This window comes from Corvus hawaiiensis, chromosome 2 (assembly GCF_020740725.1).
Source record: "Corvus hawaiiensis isolate bCorHaw1 chromosome 2, bCorHaw1.pri.cur, whole genome shotgun sequence".
Lineage (NCBI taxonomy): Eukaryota > Metazoa > Chordata > Aves > Passeriformes > Corvidae > Corvus > Corvus hawaiiensis.
The window spans coordinates 35,575,044-35,588,347 of NC_063214.1; the positions used below are offsets into that span (position 1 = coordinate 35,575,044).

A 13,304-nucleotide genomic window follows, 5' to 3' on the forward strand; every position below is an offset into this window, starting at 1 on the left:
GTTTTGGTTTATCTCAGAAAATACTTCTTGATTTTTTGGAGAATTTTTAGGATAAAATGTGGCCTTTGCTGAATGGTTTTGGCTGTTCTCATAGAAATTTCAAAGGGCATGACCAGGGCATTTCTAGGTACTACACCACTGAGGATTTAATTTGCAACTAAATAAAAAAGAAACTGATCATCTAAAACTTTCTGTAAAGAATGGGTTCAACCATCATTTTAATACCAATTGCAACCTATAGACTGCATAGAGTGTGTATAGTGTTGCTCATATATAAACATATTTACATGTATGTAGCCTTAGTTATTTTCCTTACAGATTATAACTGAACAGTGACGACAGACTTCTTAACCAAACATCACAAAAGCATCATTGCTTTATCCTGCAGCCACACTCTTAATGAAGTTGTGACTGGACATTAATATAACAATGTTAGCTATGCCAACACCATGCAGAGGAGGTGATCCCAGACAACAGCAGCCAGCAAAACTCATCTCTTGTTAATTCAACTGTAAAGAGATGAAGTCTATAAGATTTGCTAGAAAACAGACAAGTCTATTATGTGACAGAAATAATCTGTCAAGAATTGGTCACATCTTACATACTCCATATCTGTATTTAGTTCAGTAAACACTGCTGATTTTTTTGTTATTTTGTGTATGTGCAATCCTTAAAAGGTTTCTTTAGGGCACCTGAGCAGTGTTTCAGTTATATAATTGCTTAAAAAACCCCTGTTTTTCTGATTAGTAAATAAGTGAATGATCTAAAGAAAACAACACTCCTACATCCCTTTTCTCCAACCAGTGCACTGTGAGCTATAGAATCAATGAGTTACACAGAAAACTGAGCAGGCTGCCAGACTAACTGTGCTGTACCTGTTGGTGGTAATCCCACCACACAGTGCATAAGAGGTTGGTAAATCCATCTGTTTCTGAGAACTGGCCTCCCATCATTCCTGTGTTTATCTCTGATTTAATAATTTGATTTGATTCACAACGCTGCTTGGAGCAAGGATTTGAAAAAGCCCTAACAAGAGATAGCCAGATCTGCTCCCACTGGCTTGTGTTAGTGTTTATGTAAAAATGCACTCCTTCAAAATGCTACAACTTTATGTTTGTTAATCTATGCTTCTAGAAAGAAGTGTGTAATTTTGTCTCAGTACATCAACATTACCTATTCAAATCCAAGTTATAGTAGAAAATGAACCTCAGTGGAAAATGATGAGACCTAGAGATCAGTTCTTAAATCAGTTGTTTAGGGGTGAAAGGATCAAAAGCTTGCAAATCCCGTAAGTCTTATTTTCTTTGAGTAGGAGTGAAGGGTCCTAGTTAATAAAGCTGTTTTTCAAATTTTGTGCTAACTATAGAGTGTTCCAAAAGCAGATTTAGATTCTCAGGCCTTAAAATTCCTGCAGGGTGAATTACTTTAGAAAAAGAGTTGTTTTCTTTAGAAAGGCAATCTATTCCCACAGGCCAGTAAAATTTAAATCTGTGATGGCATCTCTAACAACAAACCAAAAAAGCCCACAGGTACTGACTTAGCTAAATGAGCTGCTGTAACAGTGAAGTCTTTATGTCATTAAAAATGCAACAAAGTAACTTGAGTTTCTAAATGAAATATAAATAAAGAAGCAGCATAGAAAGAGAATTTCAGGCATCACTTCTGAAGCCATGAGAGGCTGCAAGACCAGGAAATTGTAGGAAATCTGAAGTTATTTCTCTTACCTTAATTACCGATTTTCACCAGTGTGCCAGAAGCAGAGAACATCTTATTTTCCAAGCAAAAAAATAGGTCCATCCTACCAAAAAATAAAAACAAAACAAAAAAAAAATTGGAAAAAGACTTGCAATTTCAGAAGGTTTATTTCTCTTGTACTGCTATGGAATTAGAAAGTAATAATGAAGTTGTTTTTAGTGCTGGAGGAAAAGAAGTTTATTTATATTTGCTATGAGGAGATCATAGTATTGTGAAACATTTAATGAGTGTTAAAGTAAGACAACACAACAGAATTGAAGGCTCTTCTTGTGTCGCTGATTCTAAGAGCTTTTAGAAAGTCACCATCTTTTTATATCATGGGTTTATACAGGAGATTTTCTGAGCTGTTATCCATGGGATACATATTTTTATTTCAATCACAATACATTACACTATAAAACAAATTATATATTTGTCTGTAGTAAGGTCAGCTAGGTTCCATTCCTGGACCTAAACAAAGGATTATTGATATACACACCCAAAGGTAAAAAAAACTGATCCAGGTATACCTAATAGTATCAAAACATCTATCTTATAATATGACTGTTCACCTTTGTTATGCATCCTGTATCCCACTAGGACAGCAAAGATACTCCGTCCACTTAAGGTTGTAATATTTAACATTCAAGACACACACACACACACACACTTACATGTATATTTTTAAGAAAGTAATACACAATGGTAGGGTAAACACAAAACATTTAACTTCAAATCAGGACCCTTCTAATATAATTTCATCCTCACAAACTGTTAAAACACCATAGGAGATCGTGTTGATACAGGAACAGATTCATAGAATCAAAGAAACAGAACGTTTCAGGTTGCAAAAGACATTTAAGACTATCAAGTCCAACTGATAACCCAGCACTGCCAAGCCCACCACTAACTCATGTCCCCAAGTGCTACATCAGCATGTCTTTTAAACATCTTTGGGGAGGGATACTCCATCGCTTCCCTGGACAGCCTGTTCCAGTGACTGGCAACCTTTTCAGGAGAGAAATTTTTCATAATATTTAATCGAAGCCTCCCCTTGCACAGCTTGAGGCCATTTGTTCTTGTCTTCTTCCAATATTCTGGCTAAGTTCATTGAACACACTGATAATTTTTTCCTTTTGTGGAGTGGAAGAGTATTTCCTGTTTTCCCTGAAATTGTCAGAGCAGTACCAGGTCCTTTAATTTTGGCTATATGGGGAGTCAAAATTAGAACACTTAGTTTCTAAGAAGTTCTAGAAATGATACTAGGTCATCTGATCACCAGACCCTGCTGTCATTTGAAGTTGAAATTGGGGGATTTTGAAGCTGCTCACTCTGAATCTAAATCTGATATGGGTCTTGGCCTCAAATCTAACCATTCCAGTGCCTGAGCCTTAGAACTGTAGAATCAGTGAGGCTGGAAAAAACATCTGAGTTCATTAAGTCCAACCATCAACCTAGCACCACCTCCATGTTCACCACTAAACCACATATATCTTCAAGTGCCCTACCCATATGCTTTTTTAACACTTCCAGAGGTGGTGACTTAACCATTTTAGTGCTTATCTAAAAGCAACCAAGCTCTTTCAGTAGTTTAAGCTCAGTCACCATTTTCATAGTAACTCTAGTCACAAAATAAATTCACAGGTTAAGGAGATTTCTGCAAGTAGTTGGCTCCAGCTTGTTCTGTTCATATTTCCCTGCTGTTATGCTTTAAGCAGCAGGCTATGGCCATACACCCGGCAGTGACAGTAAAGAAAAAGCAAAAAAACCCCAGGCAAACTGCCTGGAAAAAAACCAGTGGTTGCAATTTGCAGGGACAATATTTGTCACTGAAGTTTTGTGGATTGTCCTTCACACTTAGAGAGGCAAGCCTACGTGCTGCCTTTGCCTTTGATAGCTAAGGTGATGAAGGTAAAAAAGATGAACCAGAAAGAAAATGTGTCTAGAAAAACAGTTTTCTTCTACAGAAAAACTGTTAATTTTTTCCTTCTTGTAATTTGCGTATTTATCTAATGAAAATTTTACTTATATAAATCATGACTATGTCAAGTGTTTGCTTCTCCCTCAGATTCATAGTGTGGAAATCAGGAAAATATATTTTTTATCTTGCCCTTTCACAAATCCTAGACGAGAACAAGGATAGAACATGCACTTATGAATGTGATAGCGTTATAATTATTTAATGAGTTAAGGCTTATCAGTTGAGTTCTATGAACTACTGTTTGCATGATTTTCAGCTCTCCCTGCCTTTCAGGTTAATGTAAAACTTTAGACCAAGGAGAAGATGTATTAGCTTAAATAGCCTGACTTTGAATGCAGGATGTCTACAAGGAGACACGCTGGCAGTCAGTTGGGCATAGCTAAGAGAAAGGTGTACTATTTTAAGCCAGTGTAACTGAAGTCTGTACCTAAAGGGAAAAGTTGGGGTTTCTTCATTATAGATTTCAGAGAAAGTACTCTACTTTGCGCTAGTATGAATGAAAGAATTGGATGATAATAATGACTTCTGAAATCTAGGAGGATTTCCTTCTTTACTTTCTACCATTCTACTTTCTTGTCTCTAATTTCTGCTACACTGGTGGTGCTTTTCTCTTTTGATTTGCTCTTAAAAGTTGACCTTAGTTACTTCTCACACTGCAGGTACTACATGGCTGTGCACCAGTTTAATGCTAACAAGTAAGAAGCTCTGAAGTCTAACAATAATTAAATGGACACTTGCAACTGATGAGCACTTGGGGGGAAATGCTGTTCTTTAACTCAGAGGAAAAGCAAATTCTTGACTTGGGTTTGGAGAAGGGGAAGATAAAAAATAAAATAGGAGAAAAATTCTACCAACTTTGAAACAAACAAACAACAAACAAGTATAATAATTTTGAATACTCCTGCTTAAACTTCTTGTTTAACCAGCAACAAGGAAGTGGTGTCCTTTCTGGAACAGGACAGTCCTTGCAAGACACAGTATTCACGCAGTATATTAAAGGAGAGATGAAGCATTAATTATATCTATCTATCTATAAAAGCATGCCAGAACAACCTTGCCCTCATGGGAAAAAAACACAGGCTATTTGCAGTGCTGAATTTAATTACACAGAATAGTGTCAAACACCTATACCCTGCTTCTGAACCCCTTTCTAGCCACCTTGCTTCTACTTCTGATCCCACCTTTTCCTGCTGAGGCTTTTTGTTTTGTGGTGAGGAGAAGTTACCAGGGAAATCACAGTGAGGCTGAACTAAGCAAACTGTCCATTGGTCATTCCTTGCCTTTCTCACAGGTAAATTTGTAGGGCATAAGGAAATGATGTTGCTGATATGTCTTTGACTTCAACTGTACAACCGGGAAATGTATGAATTGCTCTACCTTATTCAGAGTTTTACAAATAATAATTCAAAGGGGGGTTGATTAAAGGACTGTAGCAGGGACATCACTCAATGTAGACTGCAGTACCTGCCCAGTCTCCCGAGCCCTGTAACATATGCTCATGAGAACAAACATAGAAACAAATGTGTCAGGTTTCACGCTGTATGATTAAAGTTTTCATTTGAAGATCCCTTTCCATGACTCTCAGATCCCACTTTTTCAAAAATTGAATCCTGTAATTAATTTACAAATGAACTGTGCAGGCCATGAGCTCTTGGTCCTAAACAGAAGCTACAGATCTGCAGAGAAGTCAGTAAATATCTGCCCCATATTGCTCACCATGGGTGCAACCCCAGCTGATAAACTTTCTTGACTTTGTGACTTATCTTAACATGTCAACATGGGCATAATCCTATCTTTTTATCACAGAATCATAGAACTGCTTGGGTTGGGACATTAAATAATACCTAGTTCCAATCCTCTGCCATGGGCAGAGATACGTTCCACTAGACCAGGTTGTTCAAAGTCCCATCCAACCTCATCATCAAGGTTGAGAGAGATCTTCAAGATATCTAGTCCAACTGCCACCCCAGCACCACCATAATCACCCCTAGCCCACATCCCCCAGTGCCACATCCAGATACCGCTTGAAGACTTCCCAGTCAGTGACCCCGCCACTGCCCTCGGCAATTTATTGCAGTGCCTTATCACTCCTTCAGTTAAATTTTTTTTCTAATATCTAATCTGAAACACCCCTGGCACAACTTAAGGCCATTTTGTCTCATCTTTTCACTTAACATATGGCAGAAGAGATGAACCCCATGTCACTTCGTCCTCCTTTGAGGCAGTTGTAGAGAGCAAAAGGACCCCCAGAGCCTCCCCTTCCCCAGGCTGTACTACCCCAGCTCTCTAAGCTGCTCCTCAAAAGACATGGTTTGTAGATCCAGATTTGTTGTCCTTCTCTGGACACACTCCAGTACCTCAATGTCCCTTTTGAAGTGAGGGGCCCAAAAGTTAACTAGTGCCTGAGCTACAGCCTCACGGTGCCAAGTGTTACAAGACAATCACTTCCTTGATCCCTCTGCGCACACTATCCTTGATACAGGCCAAGATACAATTTTTTGCATCATGATATTGGACAAATGGCAAATATCATGCTCAGGCATCCACAATGCTTCTAAGAAGTACATTTTCCTGGTCTGCTTTCCAGTTTTCTTTTTTTCCTAATTCTTTTTAGAAAGCTGAATGGATCATACATCCCCAGGGAGCAACTTTCTCTTACTAAGTTGTAAAGTCATAGACCATCTATTTTTCTATTATCTCTGCTGTGATGTTTTCAGATTGATGGACTATGAAATAAAATTGAAATTGACCACTCTAAAACATCCAATGTGATTCTGCTAGTAATACAAGTTTAAAAAGATCATAACTTTTTATCTGATTGTTGTGTAAATTAAAATCATCTGTTTACTAAACTTAATTGTACAACTTATTTTTCTTCATCATTAGAGCAACATTTGCTATTTCATTGCAGTTCTCCACTATATTATGCTTTTGCTGCTCCAGTTTAGTCACAATCATTGTGGATAAACTCCATTACAGATGCTTCTATAAGCATCTCCGTGGTGAAGCTGAAAATCTAGGTCAATTTTTTCACTGAAAAGTGAATCAAATTTCTTTCTGATGATATTGGAAATTGTGATAGGGTAAACTCTGATGAACTCCTAAACTTTGATCTGCACTACTAACCCATAGCATGAAATTATACACTTCTATGTGCAGCGGCTTCTAATAAAACTCATCCAGCTAATGCTTCATTACATTTGGGGCTTATCAACTGTGGTAACCACATGGCACTCTCATTTACTTCTGTGTATTTCCAAGTTCTCTCATCTCCATGACGCTGTGACCAAGCAGAAATATTAGAGAGAATTTAGCCTCATGAGTCTATCTCATGGGGGAATTACATAAGTAAATGAGTATCACTGAAAACATGGATTAAAAGAATCCTAAGTAAGGTGTTTGAAATCCTCTCTGCTCTGCTGGGCAGTTTCAGCAGCTTCCATTTTTATGCTTTTAACCTAAATATCTTAACAAAAATAACATTCCTCTGAGTCCACTGTGTTTCTGGACATGAAATGCCTATCTAGCATTCATAGTGCTTTATGGAGTAGGTTTGGGATTTCGCTAATTTCACTTTTAATGCTCTGTCCTGCCAAGCAGCTTGGTGGGTTAGACTTACTAGCTGTGTTCTGCCTTACACTGCAACCTTTTAATCCTCAAACAGTCCCACAGGAGCAAAGACACACATATGAAACCTTTGTCACGACTCAGAATGAAGACAGGTTACACAATCAGAATTACTGATATAACTGGTGCTGCCTAACTTTTAGGATGTTTTTTTGTCAAGTAGGATGGTTTTCTCCTATTTCTACCCTCATTGACGGTGCAGTTTTAGTCAAGGAGCACAACATTACTGTACCTCTGCTTCTTCCTTCATGGAATGGTATAAGGCAATCTCCCTGCTATCCTTCATGCTGTTCTTTGAGGTTTTCTGATGAAAGCTGCTAAAAAAAGTTCTAGGTATTATTCATATATTAATTTGCTCTGGCACATTGGTTTCAGGAAACTTCATTTAAGTGCACTAGGAAATCAACATCAAAGAAAGACAGTTACACACAGTGAATACACCAAGCAATGGAGCAGGCCAGGCTTGACACAGCTCTGAAAGCCAAATAAAAAACATAGAATCGCTGTAATCTCCTTATGACCAAGTAGGAAAAAAAAAAAAAGGCAGAAAAAGAGAAGAACAACAAAAGAAGGCCCTATAATAACTTTTCTATACCTTTTGGGCAGTCTTGTGCAGCTTAGTAGTGAATTACACCTTACTGATAGAATTTTGTAGCGTGGCCCAAAATATGGGTGGAGACAATATAATTAAGAAAGTGGAAAAAACATTATGTGATCCCTGGGTTCCTTGGCTTTCAGCCCAAATTTTTTCAGGGGAACTTGTTAAAGAATTTTGAGATGCTGCCATTCTCTATCAGTCTTCAGAATATCTTGAGTAGAACATTCAAAAACTGATTACTCCAAAGTTCCACATCACTTCTGAGGTTGTGGAACAAACTATCAGCAGAAGAATTTTTTAAAAAACTTGTCCCTATTAATTCTCTGGGTTTTTTCCTTAGAACCATTTTTTTTTTTAAACAACTTTATATACAGACATATATATGTTAAGGATGGTAATATTTTAGGGGTTGTCCTCATTTTTCTCCATCACTTTGAAAAACTCTATTCATACATGCATATAAAATGAAACACTCAGGACTCTGGGGGTAAAAGTAAAATTTGACCAGGCAACACCAAGATATTCCCCAAAAACTTTATGGCATAATTACTTCTAATGAATCTTGAAGCTTAAACTCTCGATTCCATAAACAAAGGCAGTATATGTGCACTGAGGGAAGACAATTCATAGTAATTTTGTCAGCAAAATTGTTACAGTAAAGGCCTAAGCAACACTTCATCTACCTGTCACTTGTCTTGAAAGGGCAGATTACTTTTCCTCAATCTTGGCACATCCAATTAAACTAGACTTACAAGCCAGGCAGGTGTAAAGTGCAAGCCAGCACTTGTTCACATTAGCAATTATCAATGGAAAAAATACATGAGTGCTGAGGCTTGGCACAACAGTTACCCTGGCAACTGTTCGTGCTCAGAACCTCAGCAGAGACTAACATGACGGTTTGACATCTTTCCCCATTAAAAAAAAAAAAAAAGATTGCACTGTCTCTTTCTCTGTTTTTTCCCTTCACCTCTTTTCATGCTGTTTTTCCAAAGCACTTGGCAGTGACCCTGCCTTGTTTAACTCCAGCTGAACACCTCCCAGAGGGAGCTCCCCTGTCTTGCCAACCTTTAGAGCATCCTCTGTGAACACCAAGTGTTAAAGTTTACCTTGCCAAGCCTGACTTCCAGGAAGGAAGGATGGTAGGTTGGAGAAGCTGTATTAGCTCTATTGACACAAGATGTCAGAAACTTGTTGGCCAAGACAAGTTCACTCAATGTTGAAAAAAAAATAGATGAGAGGAAATGACCTCAAGTTGCACCAGAAGAAGTTTAGATAAGATATATGAACATTTTCTTCAGGGAAAGAGTTGTCAAGCTTTGAAACAGCCTTCCCAGGGACATTATTTAGTCCACCATCCCTAGAAGTGCTCAAAAAGCATGTGGATAGGGCATTTTGGGATATGGTTTACAGTTGAACATGGTGGTAGTGCTAGGTTGATGGTTGGATTTGATGACTGTAAAAAATTTTCCAGTCTTAACAATTTATGATTCTAGGAATGTCATGTGTTTTTGTCCTCATATTCTGGAATATGCAGACACACCATTCATCTGTAGCAACTTGCTTCAAGATACTGGCCTTTCTGACTTATGCATCGACCTTGCCAATAGTTCCCTTTTTTATTCTCTACCTTCTCACAAGAAAAAGTCAATCAGAAGCAGACTATATGCATTTTTCCCACAGGGGAAAATAACCCCTCCTCCTTAATTCCACCAAGGAACTCAGCCCAAGCAGGCTCTGCACAAAGTACAGTGTCAGATCATACCCTACTACTCAACCCTCGAGGACAGAAAACCTTGAAGGCTCAGCATTCTTCTGGATTCGGCTTTGTTCTGAGGGATGCCTGTGGACTAAGTTATGTGAACTTATTGACTGTTAACTGCCAGTTCTTTTATTTCTATTTGGCATTTTTATGTCAAATGGAATTAAGGAATGGGATGCATACATACAAATTTTGATAATTTGTGACTGTTTCAGTTAAAGCTTACCTGACTTTCCTTTTGCTACAGTTTTTGATCTATTTCTGTTTGCTGGGGTTTTTTTTTTTCAATGTCTCATTTTTAAGCAGTCTTTTAGCATCCATTATTTTCCTTCTGTCTTATTTTGTCTTTAATTTTGTTCACATCTTTCAGTGTTAAAAGTTAAATATTAAATATCTGCATCTCTTTTGATTTTATTTTCAGTGATTTATTTTGTTCCTGCTTTCTCCCTCAATGTGTGTCATTCATGTCTTCCAGTTCATCATATTCTTACTCATTGTCATCTCTAAATGGAGAACAGTGGAAAGATTGAGAAGAGCTGTCTTTTTTTTTTTTTTTTCTGAGGTGGAGGTAAAAAACCATTTGGGAAGTCTGGTAATACAATAACAGGTTTCATGGTGAAACTGAGTTGATAGGCTGGTCTTTACTCTTAAATTCAAGACAAACAGAACACATACGCTGAAAGATATGCAGAAAATCAAAGTAAACATCTCACACTGTTTACAAGAAAATTCTGCATTTGCTTATTATTGCACATGCTGTAGCCTTAGACCTCACAGATTTCAAAAGATTAGGTTTTGGCTGTGGAATAACATTGACCTGAAAATTCAAGATGTAGAGCCAAATCTTATTGCCCGTGTTCCTGTGATCTTTTTCCCACGGGCAAACAGAATCTGTGGTGTAACCTTAAGTCTGTCAGCAGGATGAAGGCATAATAAGTAAAAGTAATAAACATTTTACAACATTAAACAATCTTTCACAGCTATTCAATCTGACAATTTTGACCAGCATTAAATTTACTGGAATGTTTCTAATCATGAACAAGAAACAAAGTCATACTTCCTCTGGTACAGTTGCATTTATTAGAAGAGTGAACTAATATACACTATCACTACATTCATTTTCTGGGACTAACAGAAACTTGTTCCTTTCCCTGCTGTTCTGTGGGCTGCATTGCAATCTCTTCCACAACAACATAATTTAATTTAAAAATCATGATGCTATAAGTACTTGAGAAGCAGTTAAAGCCATTCAGTCAGAGAAAGGTCATGTTAACATAAATATTGAAAAGAATGATAATTAGGCAAGAAAAACAGCAAAATACATTAAAGAGAAATGAGGCAATTTTTAAATGTTAACATCTCAATTCAGAAATGTTTACATTACATTTAATGGTTCCATTTTCTATGAGCATTCCACTAAAAAAAATTGCTGAGCAAAATTATGAAAGAGAATTACAACCATAAATGACATTGTATCCATTCTATCATCTTGAGAGAAAATGAATTGTCTGAATCTTGTTAAACACAACAGAATTCAAATAGTCCAAGCATGACTCACAGCAGAATGAAGCAAAGTACTCTCTTATTAAGAGAAAAGTAGTCAATTTTTTGATGATAGTTCATAATTTAAAATCCTGAATGTTTGAAGGAGTTGCAAAACATTTTTTCCTATGATTTACCCAGTACATATTGAAGTAGGTACAGGTAAGAATATCTCAGCAATATTGACAATTTCATACCCTGAAATACATTGTGGTTGCTTCTCACAGTATTGCTTTCCACATAACCCCACATTGAGATCAAGAAACTCACACTAGGTGACACGTTTGAAATACCCAAAAAGGCTAAGCTGATTGTTGTTTCAGGGTAACTTTAACTTACAGTATGTGCTTTTCAAGTTTAATTTTGAGGCATGGCTTATCTTAACTTAAAACGTTACAAGAAACCTTAAGTCTTTTTATCAAAAACTTCCTGGTATTAAATACACTGAGTCGATTTTTCTTTTCACTTATACCTGTTACCATTTGAATATGCTAATTTTAAAAGAAATTTTAGAGTAAAAAAGCTTTAAGAAAACTCTGAACCAGTGTCCATTGAGGATCATTATTTACACAGATGCCACAACCAGAGCTAGAATGCCATGATGTTGCAACAGGAGCATGATACAGCTCCCAAAGCAAGGTCATTGCAATACAGATAAGAGGCCTGGAAAAGTAAATGGCAAGGCAAAAGGCACAGAGCACTAAAGACATGGGCTTATAATTTAACTTTGGTTTTGTTTTATTCTCATTGCATTTCCACAGTATAAAGCCTTGCAGTTTAACCTGCACAATTATCAGGTCAAGGAAATATTTCTGGGTTTATTTATTTTTGAGTCAAACGGGAGGGAAGAATGGTAAAACAGAAGTTAGATATTAGGAAGAGGGGTTTAAGACATTGTGAAAACGAACAAATTTAACTAAGAATTTCTTCTTTAATTGCTACCTCCTACACCCTTCTTTAAAATGCAAATGAATCTACTTAAGTGAATCTTCTTTAAAAGGGCTGTCATGTGAGACCACCTTGAGAAGCTGAAATTTAAGGGAGAATAGGGGGAGAGCTTTCTGAGAGCTTACACCTATACGTGTTTATAAAATACCTTGACAAAAATGTGTTCCTGTGGTTTTCATTCTCAGAGGTGAGGTTGTCTTCCCTTCATGCAGCACATTTACCAACGATGTACTGTCAGCAGAAGTCAGTATGGGCATCACAACAGCAGCATGAGAAAGTTGCTTGGCATTGCTGTAAACAGCAAGATTCTGATTCTAGCAAGAAAAATTAGGGACACCATAAAGTCCAGCTACCTGTAGCACTTCTTACCACTTTTATCTCTAAGCTTTTACATGTGAATTTTATATATTTAAAAATAAGGGTAGACAGTAGGTGCACAAAAGTGAAAGAATATTGTGAAGCAATGACAGCAGAAGCAGCAGAAGTCATACCAGAATTGTGGCTATATTTTTCTTCTCCTTGATACAAATATAACTGCTTACCTGGCATTACTCATTGGGATTATTGTTAGGTTTTTTTTCAGGATACCAAAAGGCAGAACTGCTGTGATTTCTGTAAATAGGCTGTTTACAAAATAAAAACTGACTTTTGGTCTAGACCAGAAGTCTCATGATGAAGTGTTTATCTGCAGAAAGTTTAAAAATATTTACTTCTACACAAGAAATTTCATCCTAAATTTCTCAGCTTTAGTGGTAGTTTGAAACAGAGTGGAAATCTGTCCATGGGAAAGCCTGGAAAAGTACAGATTAGTAGAAAATAGTGTAAAAAAAAGGGAGTGTCCATAAATTCTTCTTTGATAGTCTACACAGAGGGTGCAAAAAGCCCTTCCTGGTCTATGGTTTGGGCTTTTTTGTAAAACCCTCTGGGAAAGATGCTGCAGCCTCCTAAGAAACTTAGTCCGGTGTTTTGTTTTCCTGTTAGAAAGTTCTCCCAGCAGTTTCACCCAGAGCTCTATGATGCAGTCGAAGCCTTTGCTTCTACTTTATTCAGTGAGGACAAAGAAAATGTTTTATTCCTTTTCTCTTTGAAAGTCTCTTCTGCATATTTGGAGATGA

General features: G+C 37.2%; 1 protein-coding gene across 1 annotated transcript in view; it reads right to left on the reverse strand.

The window, feature by feature from the left end:
* Positions 1-13,304, reverse strand: part of TENM4 (teneurin transmembrane protein 4) — a 1,366,951-nt gene that overhangs the window by 927,317 nt on the left and 426,330 nt on the right. The window contains exon 4 of the mRNA XM_048294397.1: positions 1,725-1,798. The gene's annotated coding sequence lies outside the window, so the exon portion shown is untranslated. The remainder of the gene's footprint in view (positions 1-1,724; positions 1,799-13,304) is intronic.